A 19,846-nucleotide genomic window follows, 5' to 3' on the forward strand; every position below is an offset into this window, starting at 1 on the left:
TCAGATGAAAAGAAAGTCACTTGACAGATATTGGGGACAGAGTTAGAAAGGCTACAATATGGCAATGGGTAATGGTGCTTGGGTTGTGGAACAACGTTACACTGATGGGCAAGGACTCAAAGCTTAGTTGTATTTACCTTTCAGACAGCCACAATCTGCCAGCTGTTTAATCTAGTATAGGAAGCCTACAAGTTAATGGAAAACTTCTGATCCTTGTATATGGCCATGAGCTTTGGAGTGCAAACAAATATTTTAAGACTGTTCAAGCAGCTAAAATGATAAATTGACAAGATGGCCACATAATTCTAGTCTAATGAGGAAGATATCTGTCAAAGTTCACATTTCATTTACACTCTTATTTAAACTACTTACTTATGTTTGTATTGCATGTTTAATTAATGTGAATAAAAACTTACTGTATATGTAAAAAATTATTAAATAAAGAATGTAAAACTCATATTTCTACAGGGCACACAACACAAAATGACACATTAAAAATTATGAATTCCATCCATCCATTTTCCAACCCGCTGAATCCGAACACAGGGTCACGGGGGTCTGCTGGAGCCAATCCCAGCCAACACAGGGCACAAGGCAAGAACCAATCCCGGGCAGGGTGCCAACCCACCGCAGAAAATTATGAATTAAAAATATTAAATATTGTTTAAGTGGTTATTTTAACACAACTCTATTAAGTTTACTTCACATTTGGCATAATTAGAAATTTCTGTTGTATGATGTCTGGATCCCAGCATAACTTATGGTAATCATCAAGGAAATGTAATACATGCCAGGTACATGACTGTCTACTGTGCTGTGACTACTAAAACAGCAAAAAAAAAAAAAAAAGACAACTTTGCTTCACAAGATTGATTGTTGACTCTAACTGGGCCCTGTGTGGGCCCTGTGTGAGTAATTGTGAATAGGTAACTCCTTGATGGACTAAGATTTCAGGATTGGGTTTGCTCCTGAACTCCTTATCCCTGAAATGGAAGAAGTGGGTTCTGCAAAATGACTAATGAAGCAGCAGCTTGATTGCTCATCCAGATAACAGGCATACCTGGATTATGGCAACATCCTGCAGTTTAATAAATTGAGAATGCTTTACCTATTGGGAAAAAAAAAAAATCACATAATGTCTCCTAAATAATTGCTGAAAGATTAAGCTGAACCAACTTGGGCAGCTGTCTGATCTGGATAGTCATGAGTATAAGTGACCAAGGTCTTAATAGCCCAAGACTATAGCAGTAGAAATGGCACCAGCAACACACACTACACCTTACTCTTTCTGCACTGCTAGTCTGACCAGTAGTCATGGTTCGTTGCTATGCTATACAAAAATAAATTATTTACCATCCTTGACCTCAAAATCCAGAACATAATGCGAAATGTAATACAGAATATTGCATGATATAGAACTGAAAGGTTATATAACTGGCATTAAGAGAGGAGTTTAAGTGAGATTTTAATGGGCTCAGCAATCACACTTTGCATAAGGAGCACAAAACTGAAATTAAAAACACAAAACAAAACAACTGGTGAGATGGCGTACATTTGAACACTTCAAGGAACTACTAAAAGCCCACCTCTTTAATCTCCTTAACCCATTTTCTTTAATTTCTTTATCACTTAAGAAAATGCTAGCATCACTAGTACTTCTTTATACTGAAGGAAGGAACAAATTAGGTCTTTTCATAAATTGCAAATCTAGGTATCATTTTATAGGCTGGTCACTTTTCGCCACTTTTGTATTTTCCTCCTCCCCCATTAATCTATGCTGTGCCACTGCCCCCAATCTTCACTGCAGTCAACCTGAGATGTATGCAAAATGTAAAGAGCCCCACATAAGTCCTCCGACACATTCACGGATTGTAGAATGCCTGGAGAAGCTAAGTGTTCCTTCAGTCTTTGGAACACCACAGGTTTATTTTTTCCCCAAACATCCCACCAGCTTGATTTTTTATTTTCCAGCCCTCTCAAGCTAACAATGATTTTTAAATACGCTGAACATTATGATTATGTACTGTTTTAAATAACTGTTCTTTACTTTCTTTTGCAACTCTGTTTAGCTATTCACAGGTTTATTATAGGGCATATTAGCTGTTTTCATGTATAAAAATGTGCTGCATAAATAAATGCAGTTCTAAAATGAATGAGATTAGAGCCCAAATGGAAGATATAAAAAGCATATTGACACCCCATATCAAAAAACTAGTGCAAATAGCAGCAATGAACACAATTAATGCCTTAGAAGCTGGTAATGAAGAAGAATAAACTTACAGATTTTGTAAAAAGAAAATATGGGAATTTAAGAATTACAAAGAAATTAAAACTCACATACTTTCCTTATCAATATGTTCATGTTCTGAAAATATAAACATCTGAGAGCCCAAAAGAAATTCATTTTAAATTTAGAGTGAATTCAAGTACAAGGTGGCAGGGTGGAAGTGCTGCATTGAGTGAGGAGGTCAGCATTCACATCCTGGGTCCTCACTGCGTGTTCTCCCGCTCCTTACACATGCAGGTTAGGTGAACTGGCAATGCTAAACTGTTCCGTGTGTGTGTATGTGCGGTGTGTGTTCACCCGGCGATGGACTAGCACCCTGTCTAGGGACTGCTCATGCCTTGAACCCCAAGTTTGCTGCGATAGGCTCCAGCTTCCCCGCAACCCTACTCAGGAGAAAGGAGATTTAGGAAATGGACAGACAGATGGATGGATCTCACAACATGAAAATTAAATAAAAAAAGCTTAACCTATACTAAAAGCACAATCATGTAAAAGAATGTGTATATGACATACTGTATTTACATGTATATGCATCTCTGGGGAGCATTTATTTTTTCCCCCCCTAAATGACTTCTGCACGTTAGGTTATTTCTTGTTAAATAATGACAAAAGAAAAATCTGTTATATTATTTTAGATTAGATTTATCTAATTTTAGAATGTGATGATTTGGGGTAATATAGAGATGCCCTGATATGTAAAACTAGATTAAATTGAAAGATGCTGCAATGTTTTTTTCACATAACTATATTTGCTTATTTCACACAGTTCTTTAAGCACAGTAACACATCGTGCTTGAATAGAATCCTTATATTTTGAATTGAAAAAATATTGGAACCTTCCCTACGGTCATTGTAACCTTGTTTTAGGTTATTGTTCCTAACAAAATGTTATCATGTTTAACCAATTATCTGTTAATTTATCATGAGAGTTTGATATTTGTTTTTACATTTTCTTTGTGTATTTATTCTAGTTTATATGTATTTACAAATTCAATTTGGTTGTTATCCAAGGTAGCTATTGAAAGTTGTGTCTTCTACATTTGAAATTTTATCTGGCAGGACTACTGCTAATCAGAAACAACTTACAAACCATTCACTGCATCTATTCCCTTCTCCCTGGACTACCCTGTCAGGAACCAGGGACTTTTTTAGAAACTAGGGAACTTTTGCAGGATCCCATCTCAGGAACTTGGGCCATTTATAGTTCCTAGGTACCAAAGAGATATTAGAAAAATTGTCTAGACTGACCATCTCCTATTTGGTTCATACCATACTTACTAAAAATAATTTCACTGTATCCAATAACTAAAGAGCAAAATGTTAGGCTAGTTTCTGAGACAAGGAAAATTTGAAGTGCCAATTTTACTGTAAAAAGAGAATGCTACTAAAAAAATGACAATGTTTTTTGTTAATGCTAGATGCATAACATTTTCAGGGATTGTTTTTTAGTATGAGATGTCTTGAACATCTAATTGTAGTCCACAGTTACATAGTTGCCAATTTATGGCTTGATGAAAATTCTAAAACAAAAAAAAAAAACCATTCTTTGTGTTGTACAGCAATTTGGCCATCTATTTCTCCAAACTAAATCACATCACATATTTCACATTTTAGTTATTACTCATACTGTTGTTCATTAGCAATTATGTGCCTGTTTGAAAGAAATCAAACTTTCTGATTCATCAGACATTAAAAATGAAAAAAAAAAATCATTTCACACTTATATTTCAAATGAATATTGTTCATGTATGACAAAGTCAACCATAAAAAAATATACCACTGGAAAAAACACTGTTTAATTAGTTACTGCTCACTATATGAAGTTGGTACCTTGAACCAAACAATATTTACTAATGTATCCAACATGCCATGTCTTGCTACTCATAAACAGAAATATTCTTTTAAGGCATATAAATACAACCCCAATTCCAAAAAAATTGGGATGCTGTGTAAAATGTAAATAAAAACAATGCAGTGATTTGTAAATCTCATAAACTCATATTTTATTAACACTAGAAAACATAAAAAATATGGAAAGTAATACAATGTACTATTTAATAATAGCTCATTTTGAATTTGATGGCAGCAACACATGTCAAAAAAGTTGGGCCCGGGGCCAACAAAAGTCTGGAAAAGTAAGGGGTACTACAAAGAAACAGTTTGAGAAACATTTTGCAACTAATTAGTTTAACCGGAAACAGGTCAGCAACATGACTGGGTACAAAAATAGCATCTTACAGAGGCAGAGAATCTCAAAAGTAAAGATGGGCAGAGGTTCACCAATCTGCAAAAAACTGTCTACAAATTATGGAACAATTTCAGAATAATGTTCTTCAATGAAAAAATGAGAAGACTTTAAATATCTCAGCGTCTACAGTAAATAATATCATCAAAAGATTCAGAGAATCTGGAGAAATCTTTATGCGGAAGGGACAAGGCCAAAAATTAATACTGGATGCCTGTGATCTTCGGGGCCTCAGGCAGCACTGTGTTAAAAACAGGCCTGATTCTTTTATGGAAATCACTGCATCGTCTCATGAACACATCCAGAAATCATTGTCTGTGAACATAATTTGCTGTATCATCTATAAATGCAGGTTAAACTATCGTGCAAAGAAGAAGGCATATGTGCACATAATCCAGAAACGCCCGCTCTCTTCTCTGGGCCAAAGCTCATTTAAAATGGACTAAGGCAAAATGGAAAACTGTTCTGTGGTCAGACAAGTCAAAATTAGAAATTATTTTTGGAAAACACGGACACAGCGTCCTCCAGGCTAAGGAGGAGAGGGACCATCCGGCTTGTTATCAGCGCTCAGTATAAAAGTCTGCATCTCTGATGGTATGGGGGTGCACTAGTGCCTATAGAATTGACAACTTGTACATCGGGAAAGGAACTGTCAATGCTGAAAGGTACAGTGCATCCGGAAAGTATTCACAACGCATCACTTTTTCCACATTTTGTTATGTTACAGCCTTATTCCAAAATGGATTAAATTCATTTTTTTCCCTCAGAATTCTACACACAACACCCCATAATGACAACGTGAAAAAAGTTTACTTGAGGTTTTTGCAAATTTATTAAAAATAAAAAAACTGAGAAATCACATGTACATAAGTATTCACAGCCTTTGCTCAATACTTTGTCGATGCACCTTTGGCAGCAATTATAGCCTCAAGTCTTTTTGAATATGATGCCACAAGCTTGGCACACCTATCCTTGGCCAGTTTTGCCCATTCCTCTTTGCAGCACCTCTCAAGCTCCATCAGGCTGGATGGGAAGCATCGGTGCACAGCCATTTTAAGATCTCTCCAGAGGTGTTCAATCAGATTCAAATGTCTGGGCTCTGGCTGGGCCACTCAAGGACATTCACAGAGTTGTCCTGAAGCCACTCCTTTGATATCTTGGCTGTGTGCTTAGGGTCGTTGTCCTGCTGAAAGATGAACCGTCGCCCCAGTCTGAGGTCAAGAGCGCTCTGTAGCAGGTTTTCATCCAGGATGTCTCTGTACATTGCTGCAGTCATCTTTCCCTTTATCCTGACTAGTCTCCCAGTCCCTGCCGCTGAAAAAACATCCCCACAGCATGATGCTGCCACCACCATGCTTCACTGAAGGGATGGTATTGGCCTGGTGATAAGCGGTGCCTGGTTTCCTCCAAACATGACACCTGGCATTCACACCAGAGTTCAATCTTTGTCTCATCAGACCAGAGAATTTTCTTTCTCATGGTCTGAGAGTCCTTCAGGTGCCTTTCGGCAAACTCCAGGCGGGCTGCCATGTGCCTTTTACTAAGGAGTGCCTTCCATCTGGCCACTCTACCATACAGGCCTGATTGGTGGATTGCTGCAATGATGGTTGTCCTTCTGGAAGGTTCTCCTCTCACCACAGAGGACCTCTGGAGCTCTGACCATCGGGTTCTTGGTCACTTCCCTGACTAAGGCCCTTCTCCCCCGATTGCTCAGTTTAGATGGTCAGCCAGCTCTAGGAAGAGTCCTGGTGGTTTTGAACTTCTTCCACTTACGGATGATGGAGGCCACTGTGCTCATTGGGACCTTCAAAGCAGCAGAAAGTTTTCTGTAACCTTCCCCAGATTTGTGCCTCGAGACAATCCTGTCTCTGAGGTCTACAGACAATTCCTTTGACTTCATGCTTGGTTTGTGCTCTGACATGAACTGTCAACTGTGGGACCTTATATAGACAGGTGTGTGTCTTTCCAAATCATGTCCAATCAACTGAATTTACGACAGGTGGACTCCAATTAAGCTGCAGAAACATCTCAAGGATGATCAGGGGAAACAGGATGCACCTGAGCTCAATTTTGAGCTTCATGGCAAAGGCTGTGAATACTTATGTACATGTGCTTTCTCAATTTTTTTATTTTTAATAAATTTGCAAAAATCTCAAGTAAATTTTTTTCATGTTGTCATTATGGGGTGTTGTGTGTAGAATTCTGAGGAAAAAAATGAATTTAATCCATTTTGGAATAAGGCTGCAACATAACAAAATGTGGAAAAAGTGATGCGCTGTGAATACTTTCCGAATGCACTGTATATACATGTTTTAGAGGAACATGTGCTCCAATCCAGACATCTTTTCAGGAAAGACCTTGCATATTTCACCAGCTAAACCGCATACTGTGTCTATTTAAACAGCATGGCTTCATAGTAGAAGAGTCTGGGTGCTGAATTGGCCTGCCTGCAATCCAGACCTTTCACCAATTGAGAACATTTGGTGCATCATGAAAAGAAAAATACAACAAAGACAACCCAGGACTATTGAGCAGCTAGAATCCTATATCAGACAAGAATGGAATAACATTCCTCTCCCAAAAGTCCAGCAACTGGTCCCCTCAGTTCCCAAATTACGGACTGTGATGGTAAACATTGCCGTTACAACTTTTTTGAGTGTTGCTGCCATCAAATTCAAAATGGCCTTATTCTTTTCTTAAAATGGTACATTTTCTCAGTTTAAACATTTGATATGTTTTCTATGGTCTATTGTGAATAAAATATGGGTTGATGAGACTTGCCTTCTATTTTTACTTACATTTTACACAGCATCCCAACTTTTTTGGAATTGGGGTTATGTTTCATTATTAATAGTAGTAGTACTATATTTACAGATTCTACCAATATTTCTTAAAACTTGTGAATCCACAAACCATGCAATGTTTTAATAACTACCTTTTAGAAGTACTGTGTTTTTCAAATATGATTGCTGATGTCAGAAGCGCTCTGCTAACATTCTGCACATGCCCATACTTGATAGCCTTATTAGGAGGATGATGTCAGTAGCTGTTTTTGTTTGATAAACTAGCAGACCTAGACAATGCAAATTTATATTCCCTTTGTCAATGTCACAGTTGCATACATACTTGATAAACATGTAACATGGCTTCATCTTCGGCACCCTGCTCCATAGGAGAAATGCTCAGTTGTACTAAAGGGTGTCACAGATTGGATTATGTAAAATAAACATTCGTGCAACATCAGAAGAGGAGCAAGATGTTCTAGTAAATATTTACGTATTCTCATGGTACCACTAAGGCTTACAGTTGGCCCAAGAGAGATGATATCATTTAGGCACCTTGTGTGCAAATCCTGAAGATTACTGATGCACCACTTATATGAACGAGCAGGCAGTGTAAAATTACAAATGATATGGAAAAGGACATCTGTGCAAGATTATATATAGGTGTGTGTGTGTGTGTGTGTGTATTATATATATTATACACACAACCAGTCAAACGTTTTAGAACACTTCAGTTTTTCTTCAAATTTAATCAGTTGAAATGCAATGAATGACCTAAAATGTTGAAAAGGTAAGCAGTAAACTAAACAGTCAGAGGTTTAAATTTAAAGTTTAGGTTAGCAAAAACTGAAAAAGGGAAACTTCAGAATGTTACAAGTGGGCCTTCTTCAAGGAACAACTAATAGGTTACAACCTACAGATGTTCTGCAGCAATAAAAATAAATTACGCCTTGCAAGTTGAAGCAAACAATTTGCACAGGTGTCCAAACTTCTGTTGATTACTTAAAAACCTCTGTCCGTTTTAAAGTACAGCTGGAACAGACTGTGTTACTACACCCTCTGAAATACTACTTGGACAATATTATACTGTAGAAAGTTGTAAATTCCAGTGATGGTGGCAATTAACAAATAAAATGAGACAGAGCATTACTACCCTTAGAAGTACAGTGGAACCACAGGTCACAAACGTCTCGGACCTCGTACAAATCGGGTTACGACCAAAAAGTTTGCCAAACTTTTGCAGCTGTTCACGACCACACACTCGGGTGACGAACAAGCCAGTTTCCCTTCTGGTTCGTATGCGCCGATGATTTCCACACGTGTTCAGTCTCTCCCTATGCATTCCCTGTGCAGCGAGCGAGAGAAAGAGAGAGAGCGCAGCGAGAGAGAGCACAAGCGAGTGTATATATATTTACATACAGCTCGTATGGTCCGGGACGGATTAATTGTATTTACATACAATCCTACGGGGGAAATTACTTCGGGTCACGACCAGAGTTTTGGAACAAATTATGGTCGTGACCCGAGGTTCCACTGTATTGGCCTTTCATTTAGAGAAACTGCAAAAAAAAAAAAATAAAATTTCAAAGAGTCAGTAAGCTCGTTGTCCTACACAGTCCAAAGGCAACTGGAAACTTGAAGAAACTGACAGGAAGAGACTGGCAGACCCAAAGTCACAACCAAATCAGAGCCCAAAGAGCACGTTGGCCTTTTCTGTTTGCATTTTCTTAATTGCACAGTTGTGAGTCTTTTGTTATGCAGGAAAAGAACATTATTGTATTTTATTAAAGAAGCATTATTATTTAATATATGCAGATAGTTTATTTTTTAGCAATTTCTCATGTACATCTACAGCTATATGTTAATAAAAGTGCCTGTGTGACATTTGAGACATGTGGCTTTAACTCAGAACTGTCTTTTTGTTATTACTTTATGGGAAGAAAAAATATCGAGATATATATCGTCTAAGCACACCAAATAGTGAAGATATGCAGTTCCCTACTGCACTGCACATTTGTCAAAGTATTTCAGCATTTGATGGGTTGGAAAATGGATGGATGGATGGATAAAAATATTGGTTTACCAACATGTTTACTGTAACAAATTAAGATGTTATTGTGTATTATACTATACATTAAATCACTGTCAGGTTTTGTTTCCTCAAGGTTTAAAAATATATTTTTATGCAAATACTAGTCATTTAGCCCATTACAATAACAGGCGCTAGAACAGTAGTGCATAAACATTAGTAGGAACAGTCTATATTAAATGGCAAGGGACTTTGACCTCATTCTTTTTGTTGGTCGTATTTTTCTTTCTTTCAGCCTTTCTTTTGTTGATGTCTACTTGCTGAGCTGACCGTTCTTCGTGGGCTGCCACCGTGTATTGTGTGTCTTTAATTTTCTGTGACAGTAATACTGTCTTGTACGGCTCTATTCAATAAGGGTGAGCACAAAAAGGCGAGCTTCAAAATGGCGACCTCAATTGATCATTTAGTTCAAATGTGTCTGGAATATGTGAAGAGCAACAAAGGTGCAGATCTTTATTTACACGCGCCTTTATTCGCTGCGCCCAATTGATGTCGCCCTTTTGAGGCTCGCCTTTTTGTGTGCGCCATTATTGAAGGATGCCGTCTTGTACGTCCGCTGGTTTGTACGTCCGTAATATACCTTTAATTTTCTCTGGCGGTAATACAGGTGTGCGCGTCGGTAATATGCCTTTAATCTCCTCTGACAGTAATACTGGCATGTATGTGGCTGTAATATGTGTCACTGTATTGTGTACCTTTAATTTCCTCTCGCAGTAATACTGGTTTGTATTTCCGTAAAACGCCTCTAACTTTCTCTGACAGTAATACTGCGCATCGCACCATGCCCCGCGCATGCGCACTTCACCAGAAGACACCCACACACGGACACCTGGACGCACACAGGGATTTTATTAAAGAGGATTAATTGCTGTACAAGCTGGGTTGTGCTGTGGTCTGTTATATCTTATCCCTGTAGTGACAAATATCCCGTAACTTAAACACCAACAATTACAGATTTCAACACATATACAGGATGGGCCTAGCCCTAAACTACTAGACTATCAGTGGCACAGACTTGACAGAGTACTCAAAAGCCAGTTGCTCCCTACCCCACCCCCATATACTAGAAGGACACCTTGAGCGACTTATCTGTTTAGTACCTCTACCACTACTAACATGTCATACTTTCAAAGTTTCATCTAATAATAAGACAGGTTAATTATGGATGAGTGAGACATTTCTACATACTTTGGATGGATATATATTTTAAGCTTGCATCCATAAGCTGAACTCTTGTTTACTCTAATGGACATACTTGTGCATTTACAGGAATGATCTCAACTCTTATCTAATCAGTAGATTTTACATCTTCCCTTCAAAAGTAAGTACATGCATCTTGTATTCGTACTCCTCTTTGGAACTAGGCAGCTCATCCACTGTTTTTGGGGTTTGTACATCGGAGGTGGGGAGTCCTCTACAGCACATCTTTAACCTGAGCCTGGAACAGGGGAGAGTCCCGAGGCTTTGGAAAACATCTTGCATCACCCCAGTCCCAAAGGTATCACGTCCTAGTGAGCTGAATGACTTCCGGCCTGTTGCTCTGACATCACATGTGATGAAGACAATGGAGAGGCTGCTGCTTCACCACCTGAGGCCACAGGTTCAACACGCCCTCGACCCTCTGCAGTTTGCATATCAGGAGAATGTGGGAGTGGAGGATGCCATCATCTATATGCTGCATCGATCCCTCTCTCACTTGGACAGAGGCAGTGGTGCTGTAAGAATTATGTTTCTAGACTTCTCTATCGCCTTCAACACAATCCAACCTCTGCTCCTTAGGGACAAGCTGACAGAGATGGGAGTAGATTCATACCTGGTGGCATGGATCGTGGACTATCTTAAAGACGGACCTCAGTATGTGCGTCTTGGGAACTGCACGTCTGACATTGTAGTCAGCAACATAGGAGCGCCACAAGGGACTGTACTTTCTCCGATCCTGTTCAGCCTATATACATCAGACTTCCAACACAACTCGGAGTCCTGCCACACGCAAAAGTTCGCTGATGACACTGCTATTGTGGGCTGCATCAGGAGTGGGCAGGAGGAGGAGTATAGGGACCTAATCAAGGACTTTGTTAAATGGTGCGACTCAAACCACCTACACCTGAACACCAGCAAAACCAAGGAGCTGGTGGTGGATTTTAGGAGGCCCAGACCCCTCATGGACCCCGTGATCATCAGAGGTGACTGTGTGCAGATGGTGCAGACCTATAAATACCTGGGAGTGCAGCTGGATGATAAATTAGACTGGACTGCCAATACTGATGCTCTGTGTAAGAAAGGACAGAGCCGGTTATACTTCCTTAGAAGGCTGGCGTCCTTCAACATCTGCAATAAGATGCTGCAGATGTTCTATCAGACGGTTGTGGCGAGCGCCCTCTTCTACGCGGTGGTGTGCTGGGGAGGCAGCATTAAGAAGAAAGACGCCTCACGCCTGGGCAAACTGGTGAGGAAGGCAGGCTCTATTGTTGGCATGGAGCTAGACAGTTTGACAATCTGTGGCAGAGAACGGGCGCTCAGCAGGCTCCTATCATTTATGAAAAATCCACTGCATCTACTAAACAGTGTCATCAGTAGACAGAAGAGCAGCTTCAGCGACAGACTGCTGTCACTGTCCTGCTCCACTGACAGACTGAGAAGATCGTTCCTCTCCCAAACTATGCGACTCTTCAATTCCATCCGGGGGGGTAAACGTTAACATTATATAAAGTTATTGTCTGTTTTTGCCTGCATCATTATCAATCTTTAATTTAATATTGTTTTTTGTATCAGTAAGGTGCTGCTGGAGTATGTGGATTTCCCCTTGGGATTAATAAAGTATCTATCTATCTATCTATCTATCTATCTAAAGCACTCTCTTTGGGTTTGAAAGATTTTCTCTCCTTTGAGCTCTCTGAAATGGACAATCTACTATCCCTCTAACATCAAGTGTAAAGTGTATCACAACCCCTAGAATCCACTCTTTCAAGAGTATGGGCTCTGTCTCAGGACTGGCCACAATATGAGAAAAAAAAATCAGTGTATATTTCTGTCAAGCATCTGTAAGGCTTTAACTGGTGTTGTTACATAGTATGTTCTTCCATGCCCTACCAGATGTGCACAGCAGTGCAATCTCTTGTCAAAATCCCCTCAGAAAATGTTAAAAAATGCACAGAAATCACAGTTGATGTTTGTTTGTCTATTTCCTTAAAATAAACTATTCTGATAATCCTCAGATCTCAAATATGGAAAAATTAAACCAAAAAATTTTAATCAAGATATGGTCATCTTTACCCCACATGCATGGCAAACTCTTTCGGATTTCAAATAATGTTTAGATAGAAAAGAAACATATTAAGTTCAGCTTAGCAAAGCGAAACACTCACATTAGTGGTTAGCTAAAAACAGAGAGAAAAAGAAGAGCAGTTACTGACACTGACTCGTACAAATATGAGGAACTGTTAACTTGCAACACTGGTCAAAGGAGCCGACACAAGTGGACTGGCATTGTACCCTTACATAGGAGAATCCTAACTGCATCCTAGCTGCATGATGGCGGCTCCTTCTGACATTATCAGAGTTAACACCCCCCTTCTAACACTTGAAACATTTTAGAATTATATACTTTAAAGATCTTCAATTAAACAGGCTCTTTTATAAAGACAATACAGCTTCATAAATGGCATTTTAAACTACTTAATTCCTTAAACTGCCATTGTCATTTCTCAACACCTATTAGTTCAATTAATCAAACTTTGAACAGGCAAAGCCTATTTCTGAAGCAATAGGGCAAGACAAACGTTTCTCTTGGATTAAGTCCAATCCATCAATACCACACTAAATGATACTAAGAAAATTTAAACCTGCCAATCAATTTCAAATTCCTAAAAAATATATATCTTTTTTTTTTTTTTAAAGGATAGATTTGTGACTTAAAGTGCAAAGTGCTAGATGCAGGCATCTACATTTTTCACTTCCATTTTTACTATTGTCTGTAAGAAAAATCAATACATTTTATTTTTGCAGTAACTTTCATATAGCACACCATCATGTTTGATGTCATTTTTCAACCTGCTTAATCCAGACCAGGGTCACAAGAGGGGCTGGAGCCTTTCAAAAATCCTGGACAAGGTCCCTTTCAATTGCAGGATGAATACACACACACACACATACACACAGAGAAGTGTGAATTTAGCATTGTCAATTCACCTAGTTTCCAAGTCTGGTCTCCTTACTGCAAGGCAAAAGTGCTACCTTGCCGCCACATCATATATCATCATATATTTTACAAACAAAAAAAATCAATTCAGAGTATCATAACAACATTTGAGGAAGCACAATATCACAGTTTGAGCCCTGCTGCCTCCCAACAAGGAGACTTTAAGTCCCAGTTGGAGTTTGCTTGTTCTCTCCATGTCCATGTGAGTTTCCTCCCACAGTCCAAACAAATGCAGATTAAATGAAATGGCTAAGCTAAATGGGCAACTGATATGTGAATGTGTGTTTGTATACTTGCACCATACGATGAACCAGAGACTGTTTCTGCCCTGCACTCAATGCACTCTGGGACAGGCTTCAGTACTACCGTCTTACCTCAGTCTACTACTGATGGCTAGATGCTTAAGTTTAAACCACAAAGCCTGTCTGGCACAAAAGCACAATCTTGCCCTTCTCCCCAGCATGGTTAGTCAGTTAGTAACACCACGACAAGGCGGACTTGTTTCATTATTTTGGAGGTGGTCACTCTAAAGTGGGCAGTGGCAGGGTAAATTTAATATCACAGCATTCAGAAAAAAAGTCCGTCTGCACCTTTGGACAGAAACGTGCAGTCATCACGGTATCAAATCAGTGTCATATAATCTGTGTACCTTTAGTCCTTCAGTCTATTTAGATGCAAAATTATATACTTTTACATCACTAGAGATGCATTTAGAAAAACTGCCCAGATCAAATCTTAAGGTGGGCCATTGCATTTCTGTGGGCAGGCACTAGTCAATATGGATTTCTAATTTAAAAAATATAGTGAATCCTTTCGCATTTTTTTTTTTTAACAAACCTCTGATTTCAAAATAAATGAACAGTAAAAACACTGACACGCTAATCAGTCAAGCGCTAGTTTAAAGAGGAGATTTGTAATGCAAGGTTGTTGCCACTTTGAGCAGCAGACGAGCAACACATCACCTGAGCAAACACTTCACTCAGATGCCATACAACCGAGTCAACAGAAGAACAGCATCAAGACGATGCCTCCAAAATAATGAGTAAAAAAAAAAAAAACAAAAACCTGTCAATAAACAAATTGCAGGCTTTACAATATTACCCAAATGTTACAGACAGTATTAATAGGACACTGTGCCAGCTGTGCAACACTCCCCCAGAAGCAGCTAAGCACAGAAAGAGATCAAAGTAAAAACTTGCCCTTTATGGAGCTTTCTCGGTACAACTTGGTTAGGATAGTCCATGTCCAGATCATCTATGAACTTAGCACATTATTCAGTCGGACTATGTTCAGCGCCTTTGCTCATACCATTTGATAGCTGAATTCTTTTGCCAATATGAGGATCTCCTGGTTCAGTATCAAGTAGGTCATCATGTAATTAATAAGCATGAGCAATGTCTGGCATTTTGCAATATTGATAATGTCATTTTTTTTAAATGGATGCACTATCCTTTGTAGTTATTAATGGTCCACAATGGTGACTTTGGATGTATGTGCAAGTTACTCTCCGTGTGGATTAACCAGTTTGGGTATGATAGGTGATAATACTCACTAGAAGGGCACCTATCAATCAAAAACAAAAACAAAAAAAATAATCAACTATTCGGTTTTTTGTGAATCTACAAGTACATACAATATGTTCATTTTATACAAAAGAGCATTTTTCTCATTAAAAAATGATTAATGAATAGCCCTAGTGGTTTGTTTGGATTGGCATGGCACTATGTGGCCCGCACACATCGACATGTCTGAATTGTGGATAAAAGAGCACAGCAGTGGGGCAGAAAAAACATTTTGGAGGGCTCTAGCTGTATGTACGTTTTGCTAATGAAGAAAACAAAGCTAACCATTCAAAATCACTAAAAGGCTGATCCTAGATGTGAAGTGTAAAGACAGATCTGCAAAATACTACAGCTTTGCAAAGAGTGTCTCAAGTAACACAGAGCCAAAAATAGTGATGACAAAATAAACAGCAACTATTCTTTTACAATCGAATGTCAGCTTTTGCTTTTGAATACAAATTTTTTAAAATAAATTTGAATTAGATCGAATGTTGCTATTCAAATGTAACAGCCTTTGCGATTTGCTAATCACAATGTTTCAAATCGTGATTTCTATTTGAAATCAATTAATCATTCCACCCTAACACAATAGTATTGTAAAGAGCACATTAATACATTTTACAACTCTTCTGGTGTGTACAGGACATACAGGACTATTTTGTATCACAAAAATGCACTGTTGTCCTGTGATAAGCCAAAATCATTAACCCCTGCCCACCATCAATGACAGTGTAAATTTCTAAACTTCATATTTTTAAAGCTTTCAAGCTTTAAAGCAGGGGTGGGCAAATTCATTCCTGGAGGGCCGCAGTGGCCGCGGGTTTTTGTTCCAACCCAGTTGCTGAATTAGAAAACAATCCTTGCCAATAATTACATTTCATGGCTTGTTAGTGCTTTAACTCTGCTATGTCAATTCATTCTCATATCCTAGATTTTTTTTCCATTCTAGGGATATCATCCAAATACTTTGAAGTGTAAAACGAATGTGTAATTCTCAGTCCTTCACTTTTTTCTCTTCTCTTTCCTTCCAAGTATTTAATTAAACCAAATAGTGCACGATAAATACGCACAGGTGTAAAAGGGTAAGAAGCAAAATGGATAACTGCTGGTTTCTTTTGTCATTTGCATCTAATTGCTAATAAGGAGTAATTAAAAACCGAGAATGCAGCTGTTTAAGACTTAAATAAGCAATAAGAGTTCAAAATCTTAATAAGGGAGATAACTAAAATGAAGCAGAAGTGTTTCTAGAGTAATAAGTGCTTCTTATTAAGCAACTGGATTGGAACAAAAACCTGCGGCCCTCCAGGAATGACTTTGCCCACCCCTGCTTTAAAGTATTAAAAATCAAGCTGTCATATTAAGAACACTGCCTAATGCAAGTGCAATTCAATGGAGCCTAGAAAATCAGTTTTTGAAATTGGTTTAAAACACATGAAAAACCTTAGTTCAACGTGATACAAATTTAGAAGAACATCAAGAGCTTTAGGAGTTACTAGTCACTAAACTAAGAATAAATTTCCTTTGAAAAAATGTTATTGTAATTCCTAAACTTTCAGATCGCGTTTCGTACAATAAACTCTTGTTTTTGTGACATAATTACTTGTTTATAGTATGTCACATGGTTTAACAGCTTCATGCTTAGCAGATCCATGAATGCCAGCTAGATGGAGGTATTATAAAAAAACAGCTATCAAAGTAGCAGATAGAGAAATATGGAATAAGCAAATTATATTCAACTAAGTGCTAGATTTACACACCAGGGATTGTTAATGCTTTTATCTTCTTATTTTATAACTGAAACTATATAGATAACATATAAATGAACCCACAATAAATCTGTGTCTGTGCAGAACAGTTGTCGAGGTTCACAGTTTCCCTATGTTAACCATAGTGTCACAATAAGTTACTTTGCAAAATGTGCAGTCAAACAACCATACATTAAAATTATATATAAAGTATTCACCCCATCTTGGAAGTTTTAAAATTATTATACAACACTGAATCACAATCAATTTGATTTAGCTTTTTGGAACTGATCGACAGAAAATGACCCATTAATGTCAAATTGAAAAAAGTTTTTTTAAATCTACTGTGAATAAGTGTCATATAATAAAAAAATATGAAAACTTCTAGGGCGGCACGGTGGCGCAGTGGGTAGCGCTGCTGCCTCGCAGTTGGGAGATCTGGGGACCTGGGTTCGATTCCCGGGTCCTACCTGCGTGGAGTTTGCATGTTCTCCCCGTGTCTGCGTGGGTTTCCTCCGGGCGCTCCGGTTTCCTCCCACAGTCCAAAGACATGCAGGTTAGGTGGATTGGCGATTCTAAATTGGCCCTAGTGTGTGCTTGGTGTGTGGGTGTGTTTGTGTGTGTCCTGCGGTGGGTTGGCACCCTGCCCAGGATTGTTTCCTGCCTTGTGCCCTGTGTTGGCTGGGATTGGCTCCAGCAGACCCCCGTGACCCTGTGTTCGGATTCAGCGGGTTGGAAAATGGATGGATGGATGGATGAAAACTTCTAAAAGGGTGAATACTTTTTATAGGCAATGTATATACAGATCTCTGTATACTGGTATAGTATTGAAATTAACAGCAAATTGATTTTTATCTTCAACTAATACTATATATATTATTATACTGTATATACCATTATTTTCTCTAAAAGAAGCAACTGAAAAAGAAGCTATAGAGTTATAAAAATTTGAATCAAATTTACCAATAAATGTATATAATATTAATTCATTTCAAACAAATCCTCTTCTTTTTTTAACAATAATGATTAAAGAGCAGGACTTGTGTCCCACTGTCCTCCGAAGTGACTATAAAATTGATTTAGCTGATTAGCCAGACTGGAATCAGCAGACTTGTTTGATGTTTGTTTCCTGAAACATTCAAAAAAACTCCAAAGTGATCACAGATTTTAGTCACCTGCTCACATATCACTTGCTATAAATGGCTCAGCTGTTAGGATGACAGTCATTTAAGTTTTGGGGCACTGTGCTGTCACCAAACCTTAAGTGGGGCAATAATATCAAGTATTATTAAGAAAGCCCATCAGAGAATGTTCTTTCAGAGTCAGCGGAGGAAATTCAATCTCCCTAAAGCAATATTGGTCCAATTCTACACAGCCATCATCAAGTCCATTCAAACCTCATCTATAGCTGTCTGGATTGGTGCTGCCTCTGTTCAAGTTAATGCCAATGTCTAATGGATCATCAAAGCATGTGAAAGATTGTAGGCTGTAATTTATCTGACATTCAAGTCCTATAGGAGTCCAGGGTAAGGAAGAGGGCCACAAACAGCATTGGTGATCCGACTCACCTTTTCCAAAGACTTCCCTCTGGCAAACATCTTTGAGCAGTGAAAGCTAAAACAACACATCACCTAAACATTTTTTTTTCCCACATGAAGTTATTCTTACTAATCAGGTCTAAGCTTCTAATCAGTATCTACTGTACAGTATGTATACCTGCACACTAGACTCCCTGGACATATTATTACTACTATTGGTTTATTATTTGTATTGCCCTCATATGCTGCATCATATTTTATATTTAATCTTCTTACAGTATATTTATCTTTTGTATTCTGTGTTGTTCTTATATGTTACACCAATACTATCAAAACAAATCTGTAGTTCAAATTAGTGTACCTGGCCAATAACTGATTCTTATATGACTTTTAAATGGCAACACTCTTTCCAAAAATGATTAGACAAAATTTGTCCAGCAGACAGTACATTAACACTAGAATTACCAGAGCCAACGAAAAAAACTCATAAATCCCGGCCCACCTTAAATTCCTTCGCACCTCTCCGTCAGAGTCTTTTGTCTTCTAAATGTGTCAATAAGCCCAAGCAGGAAGCAGCCTGCTATACCATCTCCCCCACCACCTCAGAATGGGCAAGAAGTTCTCCCAGTTCCTGCCTTCATTGATTATCTGGGAGTGAGCTACCCAGAATTGTAAGGGGAAAGAATTTGATGTGTGTTTTGTGTCTACAACAAACTATGTAAACACATCGTTAAAACAGAAACTTTTTCATGTCATAGTAATAAATAACAAAATGTAGACATGATCTGTATAATGTGTGAAGACTGATGGCCAAATATCAAATAAACACTTTCACAAAAGGTGCATGTATAATACGACAGCTTCTGTGGTGTTAGATCAGCTGTAAATGTATGGCATTTCTAAAAGTTAGCTTTTTTTCAGTCACGATCTGATCTGATCTGACTCTAACTAACAGCACCAGTATAAATTCACTCCCGATCTGATGCTGTTCATTTTCAAATAACATTGCATTAGTGCGATGATGTTCTCTGATTGGTACTATTCAGGTCATAAAATGATTTCTTCAAATGTCACATATATTGTCTCTTTCTTTTAGGTGTGTAATAGAAACCACAGCATAGAGAGAAGTGTGTACATTGCAACAGGTACACGTCGTAAATGTAGGAAGGACAGTCCTTGCGTGTGTGTGAACTATTAACATTTTAATTTGATGATTGCATATAGCGCTGAACTGACCTCTCTGTACTATTTTTTCTTCTGCATGTCCTGGAGTACAAAAGAAACAACACCATATCACAACATGTGGGGACTGGCAAGATCGGGGGAAAAAAAAAAAAAAAAACACGGTCACTGATTACAACTGCAAGTTGTTAATGCGAATGAATATGAATAATCTGAA

At 38.3% G+C, this 19,846-nt stretch overlaps 1 protein-coding gene across 2 annotated transcripts in view; it reads right to left on the minus strand.

The window, feature by feature from the left end:
• Window positions 1–19,846, minus strand: part of scarb2a (scavenger receptor class B, member 2a) — an 86,295-nt gene that overhangs the window by 44,228 nt on the left and 22,221 nt on the right. The window lies entirely within an intron of this gene.

Source organism: Erpetoichthys calabaricus, chromosome 5, assembly GCF_900747795.2.
Source record: "Erpetoichthys calabaricus chromosome 5, fErpCal1.3, whole genome shotgun sequence".
Taxonomy (NCBI): Eukaryota; Metazoa; Chordata; class Cladistia; order Polypteriformes; family Polypteridae; genus Erpetoichthys; species Erpetoichthys calabaricus.